This window comes from Prionailurus viverrinus, chromosome D4 (assembly GCF_022837055.1).
Source record: "Prionailurus viverrinus isolate Anna chromosome D4, UM_Priviv_1.0, whole genome shotgun sequence".
Classification (NCBI taxonomy): Eukaryota; Metazoa; Chordata; class Mammalia; order Carnivora; family Felidae; genus Prionailurus; species Prionailurus viverrinus.
In genome coordinates this window covers 81465124-81482728 of record NC_062573.1, presented here as the reverse complement: position 1 = coordinate 81482728, position 17605 = coordinate 81465124, and the positions used below count along the sequence as shown (strand labels likewise).

The following is a 17605-nucleotide window of genomic DNA, read 5'->3' as shown; positions in this document are numbered from 1 at the left end:
AGATCTCACTTGTAATTAAGTAAATGCAAATTAAGGTAGGATATCGAATTATACCCATCCGGTTGCCAAATTAAGGAATCCAAAGATACCAAGTGTGAAGGAGAAGATATAGAGCAGAAGGACCCTTCAAACACCTGGTTTTAGAGAGCAATTAGGCTACATTTAATTAATCTGAAGATATAACTATTCTACAAACCAGAAATTCCATTTCTAGTTATAACCCTAGAGAAATGAATGTAGTACTGCATCATGTTCATAGTAGCATTATTTGTAAGAACAAAAAAACCACAAATAGTGCTTCCCTTTGACAGCACAGATACTAAAATTAGAACACTACAGAGAAGATTAGCATGGCCCTGTGCAAGCATGACATACAAATCTGTGAAGCACTCCATATTTTGGGGAAAAGAAGAGAGAGAGAGAGACAAACCAAGAAACAGACTCTTAACTATAGAGAACACACTGATTATTCCCAGAGGGGTAGGTGGGTGGGGAGATGGGTGAAATAGGTGAAGAGGATTGAGAATGTACTTAACATGATGAGCACTGAGTAAGGGATAGAATTGTTGAATCACTATATTGTACATCTGAAACCAATATAACATTGTATGTTAACTATACTGGAATTAAAATGAAACTTAATAAAATAAAATAATAAAATAAAACAAATAATCTAAATGTTCATCAGTAGAAAAAAAACTATATAAATTGGAGAATCTTCATAATGAGAATATTATACATCAATTTTAATGAACTAGAGCTATATATATGAACACACAGATACATGAATGTCATAAAGATAAGTGAGGTTTAAAAAGCAAGTTGTAGATTGATATTTATGTGTGATGCAATCTGTTTTAACCCACAGTTTAATACTACTATATTCTTTATTTTTTATTTATATATTCATAAATTATATTTAATATATAAATATTATTTATTTATATATTTATAAATTAGTTATATATTTCTATTTATTACTATATCTTTTATAAATTACATTTATAAATATTTCTATTTATATGATATAGACATTTATAAATTATATTTATACATTTATAGGTATTACTATATATACGAAATATATACTTAGTATATATATAATAAAAATTTTAAATAGGCATGAAGATGATACTAACTTCAGGCTAGTGGTTAGTTACCTCTAGCAAGGTAAACAGGGGAGAGACAGGAGTAGCAATAGGTAGATGGGCTTCGACTGTATCTATAATGTTTATTTCTTAAAGAAAATAAGATCCAAAGCAAAAAGTAACAAAATATTGTTAAAAGTGGATGGCAAATACAGACAATTTTATTTTCCTAATTTCCTATATGTTAAGAATATTTTAAAAAAATATTTTTAAATACTGAAATGAAAACAAAGAGGAAGAATATAGCCTTTGGTTTGGGACGCAAGTTTGAAATGGAACTGGGTTTGAATTCTGTCCCGTGTGATGTTACTCTGAAGTCAGTTTAATCTTTCTGCACTCAGTTTCCCTCATTTCTTAAAACAAAAAATAATAATAATGGCTATGACTTCTGAGGATTGTTGTAATGATTAAACGCAATAATCCACCTGAACTAACCTCATCCAGAGACTAACACTTCCCTTCTCTTCACACTTTATTAGACAATGCTAGAGCTTTTCTTTCCTTTTTTTCTTTTCTTTTTAACATTTATTTATTATTGAGAGACAGAGAGACACAGAGCGTGAGCAGGGGAGGGGCAGAGAGAGGAGGAGACACAGAATCGGAAGCAGGCTCCAGGCTCCGAGCTGTCAGCACAGAGCCCGACGCGGGGCTCGAACTCACAAACTGTGAGATCATGACCCGAGCCGAAGTTGGTCACCCAACAAACTGAGCCACCCAGGCGCCCCTAGCTTTTCTTTTTCTTTTCCTTTGTTTTCTCTTTTTCTCTTTTCCTTTTTTTCCCTTTCCAATAATATAGGCAGCGAGGATGAAAAAAGTATGGCAATTCATATATGTTGAAAAATAAAACTGCTGAAAAATGAAACTTCTCATTGAAGTTTGGTCACACTATCCCCTAAGAGATGATGTCTTAGTTTAAATATTCCTGGAAGCAAAACCTCATACAGGATTGAAAAGTAAATTAGTTCTGAAATTCAGGAAACTACGACAGAGAAAGAGAGAAGTGGTATAAGAAAGGGAAGGCAGCCTATAAACTGCACTCTCAAACCAGCTACCAGAGTGAGCCTAATCCCTCAGAAAGGCTCTAGAAAACAGTATAAAAAGCATAATATCTCAGAATTATCCCATCTGAGGGATGAGCTGTAGTGTTTGTACAATAGCAACCCCTGAAGAGTTAAGTGGCCGAGGGCTACACACAGGAGTGTTAATTTCACAGCGCTTCTGGCCTGGCTGCCAGAGCATTGGAAGTATGGCTTCCTACATTTTCAAGAAGAGTCAGCTGGTCGGAGATGCAAACACTAACTCAAGCACACTGAAGCTCCCAGGGGATACAGGTGGATCACTGACAGCACCAACTACAGCCATGCTACAGAATGATGCTATTATTAAAGAGAACAAAAGGAGAAAAGGAGACAATGTGGTCTAGGCTCTATTGACTAATTGGTCCAGAACTTGTTCTTCCCTCAACTTCTGCTTGAAAACAGTAACACTAATTTTGATTACATTAATTACATGTAAACTGATTTAATTTTGTATGTTCTTTAGAGACTGAACATTCTTCTTTGGTCAAAAATGGAATGTCCCGGTAACGTGGCATAAGAAAAATGAATTCTAGATATAAAATTATTCAAAATGTAGGAAAATTAATTGAGGAAAAAAGCTTTAACAGAGATTGCTTTTTTTAAGTATTTTTATCTCATATTCACACCATCTAATCCATTATGCTGCTCATTTTGTTTGAATATAAACATTACATTAAAAATGTTATAAAGTCAGAAGTGGTAGACACTATCACAGTAAGCACATCTAGTATGAAACCATGAGTTTGAGTCCCATGTTGGGCTCTGTGCTGACAGCTCAGAGCCTGGAGCCTGCTTCAGATTCTGTGTCTCCCTCTCTCTCTCTGTACCTCCCCCACTCACATTCTGTCCCTCTCTCTCTCTGTCTCAAAAATAAATAAACATTAAAAAAAACTTTTTTTAAACGTAATAGTACAAAAGGACTAATGAAGACGTGTCTGGGATAACACAAGAATCTGACTTATTAGATAAGACGTGTGTACCTCCTAAAAATGCAGATCCTATTAAATTCTGTGTGAATGTATTTGATAGGCATTTAAAAGTTCTTACGATTAAGGATGGGATTTTGTTTTTGTTTTTTTTTTGCATAGCTTGTAATTCAAACTATCCGCTAGAAACAGTATACGGGCAAAAAAAAGAGAAGTCAGTCCTTATTTTTCATTGAATTCTCCTTATTGGTGAATTGGTGAAGATAGCTAGGTATATTTGTTGTCCATGTGTATTTCTTTATGAATTGTGTCTGGCTTTTTCCTATTTTTCCTTTGTTGTATTTGTCATTTTTATAATTTATCAAAGCTCTTAACATATTTGTCAGAAAAGTAATAAGAAGAAATTTACCCATCGTATATTAAAATTTACTATAGGGGTGCCTGGGTGGCTGAGTCGGTTAAACATCTGACTCTTGATTTTGGCTTAGGTCATGATCTCATGGTCATGAGAATGAGCCCCGCATCAGGTTCATATGCAAATTTGCATATGCAAGTTTAATACAGATAAACCATATTGTTAGTTTTTAACAATTCAAATCCAAAAATAGATTAATGAGAACAGACTCAAAGTTAACAAATACCCATTCATCAAGTACAAAAAATAACACCTCACAATAAAGCCAAAAAGAATAAAATAAAAACAGAAAACCAAGCTTAAATCCAAGTGTAAAATAAGAATAAAGAAAGAAATTGAATAGAATAATCAAATTAAATAATATGCACAAACATCTGCTTATATCCCTAAGCTGTTGACTTACTCATTTTATTTTCAAACACTGGGATACCTTCCATATGCTAAACATTGTACAGAACTTCAAAATAAAGAAACTGATAGAACTATTCCCTGACCTAGAAATCACAGTAGTTTCACAGAGGCCACTGTCGGAACAAAACAAAGGCTGGAAACAGACTGAACTATATACATAATTTAAAATATTAGTATTTCCCATAGCAAAGATAGATTATTTGATGCCAGTGTTAGAACAATGATCTGAGGGAAAAAAGTCGGATCCCATTTTATACCTTGCACTAACACAATTTCCAGATGGATCAAGAAAGCATGGGAAAGTTTCAAAATATAATTTCAGAGTAGAGAAGAGATCTAAGTATAATTTTTTAAAAAAATAATAAAAGCAATGACTAACAGAAAGAATAGCATAAAAACCAAAAATGGGGGCACCTGGGTGGCTCAGTCAGTTAATTAAGCATCCAACTTTGGCTCAGGTCATGATCTCAACGGTTCATGAGTTCAGGCCCCACATTGGGCCCACTGTTGCCAGCACAGAGCCCATTTCAGATCCTGTTTCTTTCCCTATCTCTCTCTCTCTCTCTCTGCCCCTCCCCCGTTTGTGCTCTCTCAAAAATAAATAAAACATTAAAAAATAAATAAATAAATAGAATTTATTTTAATAAATTGATGCTGCATATATTGCTCCATTTCTCAGAAAAACTCCAAAGATATCAGGGACAGATCAAAAATGGTACACCAACAAAAAAACTGCACAGCATAACTACCTAAGATAGGCAAGGCTAACAGCTACCGTCCAACCTTCAGCACACAGCAACTCAGTTCCCAAGACTGTACTAGGCCCATCAAGAAAAGCAGTGAACAGCAACATCACAGACATAGCATCATAGATTCCTGTGCCAATCCCTGTTTTATTTTATATTTTTGAGAGAGAGCACCAGCACAAGCAGAGAGAAGGCCAGAGGGAAAGAGAGAGAATCTTAAGCAGGCTCCACGCTCAGCACAGAGTCCAATACAGGACTCAATCCCACGACCCTGGGATCATGACCTAAGCTGAAATCAAGAGTCAACCAACTGAGCCACCCAGGTACGTCCAAACCCTGTTTTAAATCAGTGATTCTCAGTCTTGTCCTCAAAGTAACACCATAGGCATCACCTGGGAAGTTGTTAAAAATACAAATTCTTAGGTCTCATTTTAGAACTGCTGAGACAGAAACTCTGAGGGTGGTACCTAGCAATGTATGTTTCAATCAGCCCTCTAGGTAATTATGATAAACCACCAGGTTAGGGAACAATTCTAGTACAGCCAAAGAACAGATGAGGACCCTTCTGGTTGTATTCACATATTTAAAGGGCACTGAGGAGACTTAATGAAAGCAAAAAAGCCTTAACATGGCTGTCCACAAGGGTTTAAAGGCAAGTAAGGAAAATGCTATTGAAAACTCAATAAAAGGATACCCTTGTTATATAGTAAAGTGTGGCAAAACTAGCACCTACAGTTAACATGGGAAATGTACTATATACTTAATGAGTAAAGGAAATTCTAGGTAGAATGTTGAAGAAGCAGCTGGCTTCTTCTAGCTGCCTTTATAATTAAGAGATTAGAGAGGTAAACCAAAGAATGAGCCACTTTTTGAGTGCAATTTCAAGGAAGGGTTCAGAACATCCTTCCCAGCCAGCAGACTATTCTTAAAGTAAGAAAGGGCTTCCCGACAAAGATAATCTACAGCGGGACTATAAGATCCACAGTTAAAACCTCAGAAAGATCTGGGGCACCTGGGTGGCTCAGTCGGTTGGGCGTCCGACTTTGGCTTAGGTCATGATCTCATGGTGCATGGGTTTGAGCCCCAAGTCAGGCTCTGTGCTGAGAGCTCAGAGCCTGGAGCCTGCTTTGAATTCTGTGTCTCCCTCTCTCTCTGCCCTTCCCTACTCACACTCTGTCTCTGTGTCTCTCAAAAATAGATAAACATTGAAAAAAATTTAAAAAAAAAAAAAAAACTTAGGAAGATCTAAGCAGCAAATTGATCCTTTCAGACAAAAAATTTTCTAAGGATCATTTAAGGGAATTGTTCCACAGCAGCCTCACAGTTAGCCGAAGATAAGAAAAAGCTCCTCTTAAAAAAGATTTGTAGGTATGGCTTTTGTCTGACGGAGCAGATTATGAACTAATACACAGGAAGTCCATGAAATTTTTTTTAAAAATTATTTTATTTATTTTTTATTTTATTATTGTTTATTTGTTTTTGAGAGACAGAGACAGAGCACGAGTGGGTTAGGGGCAGAGAGAGAGGGAGACACAGAATCCAAAGCAGGCTCCAGGCTCCTGAGCTGTCAGCACAGAGCCCGAAGCAGAGCTCGAACTTACAAACAGTGAGATCATGACCTGAGCCTAAGTCAGACGCCAAACCAACTAAGCCACCCACGCGCCCCTCCATGAACTTTTTAAAGGAGCTACATCAGCTTAGAATGAAAGGGGCAGTAACTATATAAAATAAAAGGTGGCTTTTGGACCCTGAAGGACTACAGGCAGGAAGCAAGCTCAGATGGTTACTAAGTTGCAAAGACAGATCAGTTCTTTTGGTGAAACAGAATGATTCAGAAGTGAAATCAATGACCAAAAGAAGCAGTCATGGCCCACAAAGAACAACCTCCAGACAGCAGGATTGCACCCTAGTCCAGAAACTGCCAACGTGTTCCCAGCCAGGTTTCAGAATTGCTATATACTACCATGTGTCTCCTTTGTCCCTCTTTTTGAGCAGGAATGTCCACTGCAATTAACACGTGCCTTTCCCGTCTTGTAGGTTAATTATGTGGAGGCATATAACCTACAACTTGTCTCTTCAGAGGTCTTTTGGTTAAAGAGCAATCACTGTCAAGAAACCATATCCGAGGTTCCCAAGGAACCTCAACAGCATCTGGACCTGACTTAGAAGATGAGATACTAAATTTTGAGCTGATGTCCTGGTGGGAGTGAATTAGAGGTCTCTAAGAAGGAGGTTGGTGTATTTTTCATGTATTTTGGATGTGGGAGGCATGTGAAGTGCAGCAAAAAAAAGGCAAACTATGTCCAGAGATAGCCATAACAATCTCTCTCATCCTGCATGTTTTCTTTCACATGTGACCTTGCCACTCTCCAATTAACAAGTGGAGTTTAATCCCTGTCCACACCGTGTTCACTGAAACGTTCGCTTTTAAATCTCAACTCACCATGTAAGAAAGCCAACTACATGGAGACTCCCATGTTGTAAGAAAGTCCAGCCCACATGAACATGCTCCAGTTAAGAGCCCAGCTGAGATCTCACTCAACAGCCAGCATCAATTACCAGTCTTATAAGTGAAGATACCTCTAGATGATTCTAGTCCCCCACCTTCAAGATACCCTTGGCCAGCAAGTCTTCCCAACTGAGGTTCTAGACATTGTGGAACAAAAACAAGGCATTCTTACATTAACAACTCAGGCAACAACAGGTGTTGGCAAGGATGTGGAGAAAGAGGATCTCTCTTGCACTGCTGGTGGGAATGCAAGCTGGTACAGCCACTCTGGCAAAAAGTATGGAGGTTCCCCAAAAAACTAAAAATAGTTTTAGTTTGACCCAGCAATTGCACTACGAGGTATTTACCCAAGGGATACATGTATGCCGTTTTGAAAGGACACATGCACCCCCATGTTTATAGCAGCACTATCAACAATAGCCAGAGTATGGAAAGAGCCAATGGATGAATGGATAAAGAAGATGTGGTATATAAATATACAATGGAGTATTACTCGGCAACCAAAAAGAATGAAATCTTGCCATTTGCAACTACATGGATGGAACTGGAGGGTATAATGTTAAGTGAAATTAGTCAATCAGAGAAAAGACAAGTATCATATGACTTCACTCATATGAGGACTTTAAGACACAGAACAGATGAACATAAAGGAAGGGAAGCAAAAATAATATAAAAACAGGGAGGGGGGACAAAACATAAGGGACTCTTAAGCATGAGAACAGAGGGTTACTGGAGGACTTGTGGGAGGGGGTATGGGCTAAATGAGTAAGCGGCATTAAGGAATCTACTCCTGAAATCATTGTTGCACTATATGCTAACTAATTTGTATGAAAATTTAAAAAATAAAATTAAAAATAAAATAAAATAAAATAAAATAAAATAAAATAAAATAAACCAAGGCATTCTTGGTGTACCCTATGTGAATTACTGACCAGTAAGATCTGTGAGCCTAATAAAGTGCTGCTTTACATCACTACGCTTTGAGGTGGTTATATCACACAGCAATAGCATCTGGAAATGAGCCAGTAAAGGGGAAAATTAATAATGCAGGAAAAAGAGGGAGAAATACAATAGTAAAGTCCTTGAAGGTAAAAGGAGATGGGTTTCTGTACCCAAGCAGGAGAAGCTTAAGATGGGACACTGAGTTCATTCATCGTAAATTTTTTTTTAATGTTTATTTATTTTTGAGACAGAGAGAGAGAGAGAGAGAGAGAGAGAGACCAAGCACGAGTGGGGGAGGGGCAGAGAAAGAGGAAGACACAGAATCTCAAGCAGGCTCCAAGCTCTGAGCTGTCAGCACAGAGCCTGAAGCGGGGCTCGAACCCACGAACAGTGAGATCACGACCTGAGCTAAAGTTGGACATTTAGCCAACAGAGCCACCCAGGCGTCCCTGAGTTCATTCGTTGTAAAGGAGAAAAGGGCAGAGTTTAGGCACAGATACAGGATGACAAGAGGTGTTACCGATGGTAGATTACGTTATTTAGAAATATGGAGATAAATACCAAAAGACACTGTTAAGAGATTTGAAAGCGGTTTACTGGGAAACAGGAATCAGAGATGGGGGAGGAGCAAGACGTTGCTGATTTTTGTTATAAACCATAGTACACAGTTTACCATGTTTATTCATGTTTCTAAAGTAAACAAAGATATTTTAAAACAGATTTATTATAGGGGTGCCTGGATGGCTGGTTCAGTTGGTTGAGCATCCGACTTCGGCTCAGGTCATGATCTCACGGTTCGTGAGTTCGAATCCTGCATCAGGCTCTGTGCTGATGGCTCAGAGCCTGGAGCCGGCTTTGGATTCTGTGTGTCCCTCTCTCTCTGCCCCTCCCCCACTCACACTCTGTCTCTCTCTCTCTCTCTCTTGAAAATAAACAAACATTAAAAAAACTTTTTTTAAGATTTATTTTATTCCCTCATTTTCCAAATGAGGAAAAAAAACTAAGGCTCAATGATCATGTGACTGGCTCAAACTCACACACTAGGTTGACAGCAGTTAGTCCTCGATGCCCTTATTTCCAAAACAGCGCACTTCTTCACATCACACTGCCTTTCATATTACAAAATATTACCTAGTGACAATTAACTTTGTAATCAGAATTTATTAAAGTCATTTAGTAAGCAGTAATGAATACACTATTCCCAAGGACTGACAGCAAAAAAGCAGGCCAAAATATGTCCTTGGGAAATCAAAATAAGCATTCAAGCAAAACTAACCATCCAGGGACTATCTGAACCTAGTCCACCTTTGATAGCTATACCATATAGGCTTTAAAAACAGATAATGCTTCATTTTGCCCTCTCCAGCTCTCCTAATCTAAATACTTTTAACCATGCTACATTCACTTCAATAAGTTATCTACAAGGATTTCTCTTCCCTTTTAGAAAGTAATGCCTTGGGGTGCTTCGGTGGCTCAGTCAGTTGGGCATCCAACCCTTAATTTCAGCTCAGGTCATATCCCAGAATTGTGGGATCAAGCCCTAAGTCGGGCTCTGCACGGAGTCTGCTCAATGATTCCCTCTCTCTCTCCCTCCACCCCTCTCCCCTACTCTCTCTCTCTCTCACTAAAAAAAAAAAGGAAAGAAAGAAATTAATACCTTATCAGTTTATTTAGATTCTGCCAGTACAAATGCATCCAGAGATCACTTGTCTAACCTGCCAGGCTACTGAATGTCTAATAAGAACCAATGATGGGAATGCAAGCTGGTGCAGCCACTCTGGAAAACAGTACGGAGGTTCCCCAAAAAACTAAAAATAGAACTACCCTATGACCCAGCAATTGCACTACTACGTATTTACCCAAGGGATACAGGTATGCTGTTTCGAAGGGACACGTGCACCCCCATGTTGATAGCAGCACTATCAATAATAGCCAAAGTATGGAAAGAGCCCAAATGTCCATTGATGGATGAATGGATAAAGAAGATGTGGTATATATATACAATGGAGTATTACTTAGCATTCAAAAAGAATGAAATCTTGCCATTTGCAACTATGTGGATAGAACTGGAGGGTATTAAGCTAAGTGAAATTAGTCAGAGAAAGACAAATATCATATGACTTCACTCATATGAGGACTTTAAAAGACAAAACAGATGAACATAAGGGAAGGGAAACAAAAATAATATAAAAACAGGGAGGGGAACAAAACATAAGAGATTCATAAATATGGAGAACAAACTGAGGGTTACTGGAGGGGGTGTTGGAGGGGGGATGGGCTAAATGGACAAGGGGCACTAAGGAATCTACTCCTGAAATCATTGTTGCACTATATGCTAACTAATTTGGATGTAAATTTAAAAAAATTAAATTAAAAAAAAATGTTTAATTCAAAAAAAAAAAGAACCAATGAATGTTGGGGCACCTGGGTGGCTCAGCTGGTTGAGCATCCGACTTCAGTTCAGGTCACGAACTCATGGTTCCCGAGTTCAAGCCCCATGTCCAGCTCTTGTGCTGAGAGCTCAGAGCCTGGAGCCTACTTCAGATTCTGTGTCTCCCTCTCTCCCTTTCTCCCTTTTTCCGTCTCTCTCTCTCTCTCTGTCCCTCTCCAGCTCACACTCTGTCTCTTTCTCTCAAAAATAAATAGACATTAAAAAAAAAAAACACTCAATGTCTACTCACTCAAATAATAAGTATAGGGCTAATTCCCACAAGGAACAGCAGTACGTGTATAGTGTGATATAAAAGGACACAGATGAATGGCAATCACTGTCAAAAATACATCCCAGTCTTTATTATGCCTAAAATTCTCATCTTTAGTCCCAGTGATGAGATCTTTGTGTAGAAGTCTCCATTATTCACCCAACTGTCAAATCCAAAGGTCATCTCTTACACTAGAGAGAGCAAAATATTAACAGTAGCGATGTTTGCATGGGAAAACCATAAGTAATTTTCTTTTTCTGCTTTTCTAGATTTCATGTTAGAAAAAACATTAGTATACACTTCTAAGGCCTTTTTTCAGTTCTGATTCTCATTTCTTAGCAGTGATCAACAGTGATCAACATGATAATCATTCCCACCCTCTTAACCTACCCACCCACCTTCCTCTCAGACAGACTGCTTCTTTGTCTCTTTTGTCAATTCCTCTCCTTTCATCCTGTAGTTATGGGCAGTTCCCAAGCCTCAATTTCAGGTCCACTGCTCTTCTTTCTGAGCACTACAATTCCAGCCTGAAATTTCTCTACCAAGTTCCAGTCATCTAGCTATCTATTTCACTCGACTATCTCACTGTTACCTCAAATTCAACGTCTCCAAAATCTAAGTCCAGCTGTCTGTATCTCTTCAACCAGCTACTAATATTTTCATACCTATTTTTGTCAGGACGGCCATTTAAAAAATTCTAGTTCTGGGGCGCCTGGGTGGCGCAGTCGGTTAAGCGTCCGACTTCAACCAGGTCACGATCTCGCGGTCCGTGAGTTCGAGCCCCGCGTCAGGCTCTGGGCTGATGGCTCAGAGCCTGGAGCCTGTTTCCGATTCTGTGTCTCCCTCTCTCTCTGCCCCTCCCCCGTTCATGCTCTGTCTCTCTCTGTCCCAAAAATAAAAAATAAATAAATAAATAAATAAATAAATAAATAAATAAATATAAATAAAAATAAAAAAAATAAAAAATTCTAGTTCTTTCTCTATCACTAACTAGTTGAGTAATTTGGGACGCATGTTTAAATCTCTCTGGGTCTCAGATTCCTAATGCACAAAATTCAGAGGCTAGCCCAGATGTTCTCAGACGTCCTGACATTCCAACACTCTTGAATTTCTTATGGCACTGAAGATCAAAACTTCAAAGTCATCTTTGATGAGTTGTCTTCCTCCCTACCCCCAAAACCCACCACATCCTCCTTTCTTATCCAGTCTATAATGAAGTCTTGTGTGACATCTCCCCAGTCCTATTTTCACTAAATCCAAACACTAGGCCTAGATTATCTTCCTCGCTCTATCACTTTTCTTTCCAATTCATACTATACCTAGCACTGTGCCAGTCTGTTTCACCTAAGATACTTTCAGCAAGCTCTTTCTCAATCTAAACTTTTAAAGCTTCTCAGCTGCCTATGAGGCAAAGTATATTCTTCTCATCCTAGCACTCAAGGTATCTGTATTCTGCTTCCAATCTATATTATCAACCTCATTTCTTACTACCCTGCCACACAAACCTTCATTTCACTTAAGTTACTTTCCGTACTGTTCTCTGAAAATGTCATGCAGATTTTGCCTCTGTTTACCACCTATACAAGGTCTTTCCTCTTACACAAAATCAAATCCTGCCTAGTTTTGATTCTACTTCCTCTCTGAAGCCTTCCTTGCTCGCTTCAACTCTAAGTGGTCTCAAATATCTATAACTTTTATTACTTATTTCCCAGTTACATTTTAAGTTCTCAGTGAAAGGAACCTATTTTATATCTTTCTGCATCTCTTTTGGACATAGCAAAGTACCTTTTACATCGTAGGTATTAACAGATATTTGTTTGGTAACTGACTAGAGTTCCTTTTTAATACATAGCATTTATTGAATGCTCCCCATCTGCTCAGCACTCTGTGTGTTCCTCAAAGCATACACAATCAACTTGAAAAGATATGGTTAACACTAGAGAAATAATCATCAAACAACCCAAGCATAATATATAATTAAACTATGAGAAGATTCTCTAGGACTAAAAAACAGTGGAAATATAGAAAGGAAAAAACTATATTTAGTGAGAAATAGTTTCAGAAATGAGGCAGAATTTTAACTGGGAGTACAGCCATAGTAACAGTACTAATAATAATAGTGGTGATAAATAATTATAATAATAAAAGCTAAAACTTAAGGTGCACTTAATGTGCTAGGCACTGGTCTTGAGGACTTCTCATGTATTAATTCACTTCTTTCTCACTACAACCCTATGGAAAAAGTACTAGAGTCATTCTCATTTTTTTCAGATGAGACTGAGACCCGGCTTAGTTATTTCATACGTAGTGAGTAATGCAAACAGATACAGAATTGGGCTTGGTGGAAGAAGGATGAAAAACATAAATGAAAGTTAAAAGATGAAATAGCATAACTATTATTAGAAAATGTGGAAAGCGGCTTGAAACTCTACAGCAAACGGGGCGCCTGGGTGGCGCAGTCGGTTAAGCGTCCGACTTCAGCCAGGTCACGATCTCGCGGTCCGTGAGTTCGAGCCCCGCGTCAGGCTCTGGGCTGATGGTTCGGAGCCTGGAGCCTGTTTCCGATTCTGTGTCTCCCTCTCTCTCTGCCCCTCCCCTGTTCATGCTCTGTCTCTCTCTGTCCCAAAAATAAATAAACGTTGAAAAAAAAAATTTTAAAAAAAAAAGAAACTCTACAGCAGAGAATGCCTTTTGAGGGTCCTTAGACCAAAGACTGAATAAACAGGGCAGGGAGTAATGACAGAGTAGAGTGAAAGCCAGGAAGAGGAAGTTAAATTTAAGAGGTAGAAAGTGGGAAGCCACTGAAGATTTGGGGACAAAGAAATGCCACAATAAGGAGTATTAGTGACACTTCTGTTGTGGATAAACAGAAGAAAGAGAAGCTGGACTCTGAGAGGTTGCTATGACTTTCAATATTGTAGGCTGAAGAAACAAGTCCTGGGATTCAGGTGGTAAAGTGAAGTAAGCAGAGATATAAGGGACAAAAGAAATATGAACAGGACATGTTGAATAGGTTAATACAAGAGGTAAATGAAAGATGAAAGCTTAAAGATGATGCCTAATTTAAAGCCTATTATGACCAGGAGAGAAGGAAATTACAGAGGGGTATAAAATGATGATTTTTCATTTAGGGCATGGTGACTTTAAAAAGACAGTCAAGGGACGCCTGGGTGGTTCAGTTGGCTAAACGTCCGACTCTTGATTTCAGCTCAGGTCACGATCTCATGGTTTGTGAGATCGAGTCCCACATCAGGCTCTACTCTAAGAGCAGGTAGCCTGCTTGGGATTCTATCTCTCCCTCTCTCTCTGCCCCTCCCACACTTGTGCTCGCTCTCTCTCAAAATAAATAAAAAACATTAAAAAGAAGAAAAAGAAGAAGAAGACGATGACAACACGACAAGTCAAAAATACGAGCCCAAGAACAGGACTGGAAAAACCAGGAAGTGACTAGAATGACAAATAAGCAATAGGATTAGTTTTAAAATGAAAACACTAGGAAGAAGCTATAAAGATATTAAATAGGAGAGGAAATATACTAAGCCATGATCAGCTGGTACCAGCAGGATATCAATAATTGTATCAATAACTGTATCAATACTTTAGGTAGGAAAGGGAAACAATTTGTGACCAACACTTAAAAATGCAGTTTTTCCATTTAAAAAGACTTTTGTGTGTATCAGAAAAGCCAACCAAAAGCTAAGGCAAAGGTTCCCAAACTGTCCATTCAGGGAGTTCTTAGTAATATTTTCACAGCACCCCCGAGGCCAAGAGAAATACTTCAGGAGGTAGATTCAAACCATTTAATGTCCTTACAACTTAGTGCTTGTTCAGCCTCGTACAACTTCTTGGAATCAAACTGGACATCACACTCTCATTTGCTCTGTCACACTGATTCTCATACAGTAGTTGCTTTTTATGAGAGCAACCGCTAAAGAAACTGCTTTGCAAAGACAGGACATTGTAGAAAGGACTGTGTCAATTTAATGTTGACACTGTGAAGTACCTCAAACTAATAGCTCAAGGCTGAGTTCACTGGTGCTCCGGGGCACCTCAGCACACAGTTTGGGAAACTGGGAGCAAAGGCAAGGGGCCTCAAAAGACCGGCGGGGGGGGGGGGGGGGGAGGGGGGCGGGGGTGCGGAATGTGATGGGGGAGGAGCAGAAAAAAGTTCTTAGCACACTTAACCACAAGAGGGCAGCACAACAGTCGGGAAGGAGGCACAACGGTGGGGGCAGGGGGTGTCAAGAAGAGAGAAGAGTTAACCTTTCCATGAAAAGGCTTTAAGACCTGTTAACCAGTTCCAGACCTAAAAGTCCTTTATCTCCTTCTACTAAAGAGGAAGAAACACTGGTCCTTGGCAGACCACTTCGCGCAGGGTCATTGTGTCCTTCTCTGAATCTCCTCTGCCCGCCCAGCCATGAGTATGGCCTTTAATAGTAGCCAAGCGATGTACTATTTTGCATGCATGATCTTACTGAATCGTTACAACAACCTTCTAAGAAAAGCGGGGCTCAAGGAGAGTTTAAATAATACAACTATAAAGTGGCAAGAACACCAGGATTCAAACCCAGATCTGACACCAGGGCCAGCTCTCTTTTCCTATTCTGCCTCCAAAGCATCCCGCCTTTCAGCAACAGCCGGGGGAAGGAGACACAAGATATCACGTTTCCTTCCCATACCTGAGGCACCTGCCTCGAACCCGAGGAAACACCAGTATAGGAAACAAACTATTCTGTAACTGTCCCTAAAACACGGGCCATTCAGCTGGAGCCAACGCAGGCATTCCCGCGCATCCAGTGACCAAGGGCTGCGGCTTTCCTCTCCAGGTAAACACGCCCACTATTAAGGCAAGTGCCGGGCACATCCAGTTTGCAGACATGTCGCACATGCAAGCTAGTGATTTTCACACTTGTGCTAAAAGGTGCGGGGGGGGGGGGGGGGAAGGGAGTCCAAAGGTTGATTATTCATCTTCACATCTGCTGGGTGTCACACAAGACTATTTGCAGTAGCCCAACAACTCGCTTGCACACACTATTAAGAAACCAAAAGCAGTCGTCATCGCTCTTATTCCCACTTCTAATTTCCTTCTCCACATTTCCCCTCCCCTCTATGACATATTCGGCCGCTCCTGGCCTTTCATTCAGAGAAAAGGAGTTTCTCCTGACAGATTAATCACCACCGGAAAGCAAACTGGGTGAATTCAACCGACGCACCAAACTTAGGCAGATAAAACCATCCAGGAAGCATTCAATGTGGTAGCAGAAACCCCAGCACAACAGCTAACGTGTTCTCCCAGTAGGTATCTCTGAGTACTTGAAAATGTCCCTCCTTGAAAGATTACCGAGCTCTGGCTGCTGGAGGAGAAAGGGTTAAGGCGCAAGGCTCCCCCCCCCCCCCCCGTAAAGCCTCGTTGCTCTTCTAATTCGCAGGAAAAGAAGCAATGAATGTTTCTTAAAGGATCCAAGAGCAACACTAAACACCCCCCGAACTACCCTCCCCGACCCACATTCTAAGTCCAGCACTGCCATTTTCAGTGAGCCCTGTCTACACACGTTCCCACCCTTCCTACGCACGCAGTCCACACTCGCCTTCACCGCCGCCACGGAGCACAGCAGCCGGGATCTCAAACCCACCTTCGCGGGAAGGGCAGCGGGGACCTTTTTCTTCCGAAGAGCAACAGTTCACATCTTGTTCCCTCGCCTGCTTCTGAAACCTAAAAAAAGCAAGCAGCGGTTATTACCGCAGAAATCCTGGGGAAATAGATGCTCTTCCCTAGGCGGTTCGGACGTCTACAAAATTTTAAAGAGGTTTAAGAGGAGGGGGAAGGCGGCTACGAGGCACACATGGATGCAAACAGCAACAGGAAAACACGCCGTTGCAGGCTTCCCCCCACCCCCACCCCTTCGAGAGGGAAGATTTTCTTGCCGAGAAGTTTACTGGGCCACTAGCAGGGGGGACCGCGGGCATCAGGAGGTGGGAGGGATGCGGACAGACGACTGCGGCCCCCCAGCCAGAGGCCACGCAGCAATCGCACGCACCAGCTGCACCGATCCCGCGGCGAGGACGCGCCCCCGGGGCCCGCAGGGGCCGCTCCGCCCCGGCGCCCGGCGCCCGCCGCCGGCCGAGATCCGCGGGGCCCCCGGAGTGGGCAGGGGTGCCGGGGTCCTCCAGGCTGGGCCCTCCCGGGCCCTCCCGCGCGGGGTCGGCTCCCACTCACATCCCTCGGCGGCGAGCCCCGGGCCTGGCCCCGCGCTGCCGCAGCAGCTCTCCGCCCCGACGCGCGCCGCGAGTCCGGGCCCAGGGGCCGAGCGGCAGAGGCGGCGGCACCAACTCCCGAGCGAGCCGGGCGCCGGCCCAGCCTGTCAGCGCGCAGGGAAGCCCGTAGGCGGCCGCCGCTGCCCCCTTCTGCTCCTCTTCCTCTCTCCTTCCTCCAGCCCACACCACTCCCACTTCGGGCGACCGGGAAGCCCGTCACAGGCGTCGTCTCCACCCTCTCCCGGGCCACACCGGCTTCTCGGCGCCTCAGGCGATACTAGCCCGGACGCCCTACTTGCGTCGGAGTCCGCCTGCAGTCTGGCGGCCCGATCACTGCCGACCGAGACGGTCCCGCGGGCGGGGGCGGGGGCGGGGGCGGGAGTCGGGCACGCGCCCCGGGACTGCGCGTGTGCGCGTGCGCCGAGCGCCCGGGCCGCACTTCTCCGGGCGCGCGCGCCGCGGGGCTGGCGGG

General features: G+C 41.6%; 1 protein-coding gene and 1 non-coding gene across 4 annotated transcripts in view; one reads left to right on the top strand and one right to left on the bottom strand.

Moving 5' to 3' along the window:
- Positions 1 to 17232, bottom strand: part of JAK2 (Janus kinase 2) — a 117342-nt gene extending 100110 nt beyond the window's left edge. Inside the window, exons 1-2 of one of the 3 annotated variants that reach the window (XM_047829840.1) lie at positions 17096 to 17232; positions 16467 to 16591 (exon numbers count right to left, since the gene is read on the bottom strand). The gene's annotated coding sequence lies outside the window, so the exon portion shown is untranslated. Of the gene's footprint in view, positions 1 to 16466; positions 16592 to 16916; positions 16947 to 17095 lie in introns of those variants that run through there. The other 2 variants (XM_047829838.1, XM_047829839.1) reach the window with 2 other exon arrangements.
- Positions 295 to 401, top strand: LOC125151095 (U6 spliceosomal RNA). The gene has a single exon (XR_007146642.1). It is a non-coding gene; the product is annotated as a U6 spliceosomal RNA (small nuclear RNA).
- Positions 17233 to 17605: the final 373 nt, after the last annotated feature.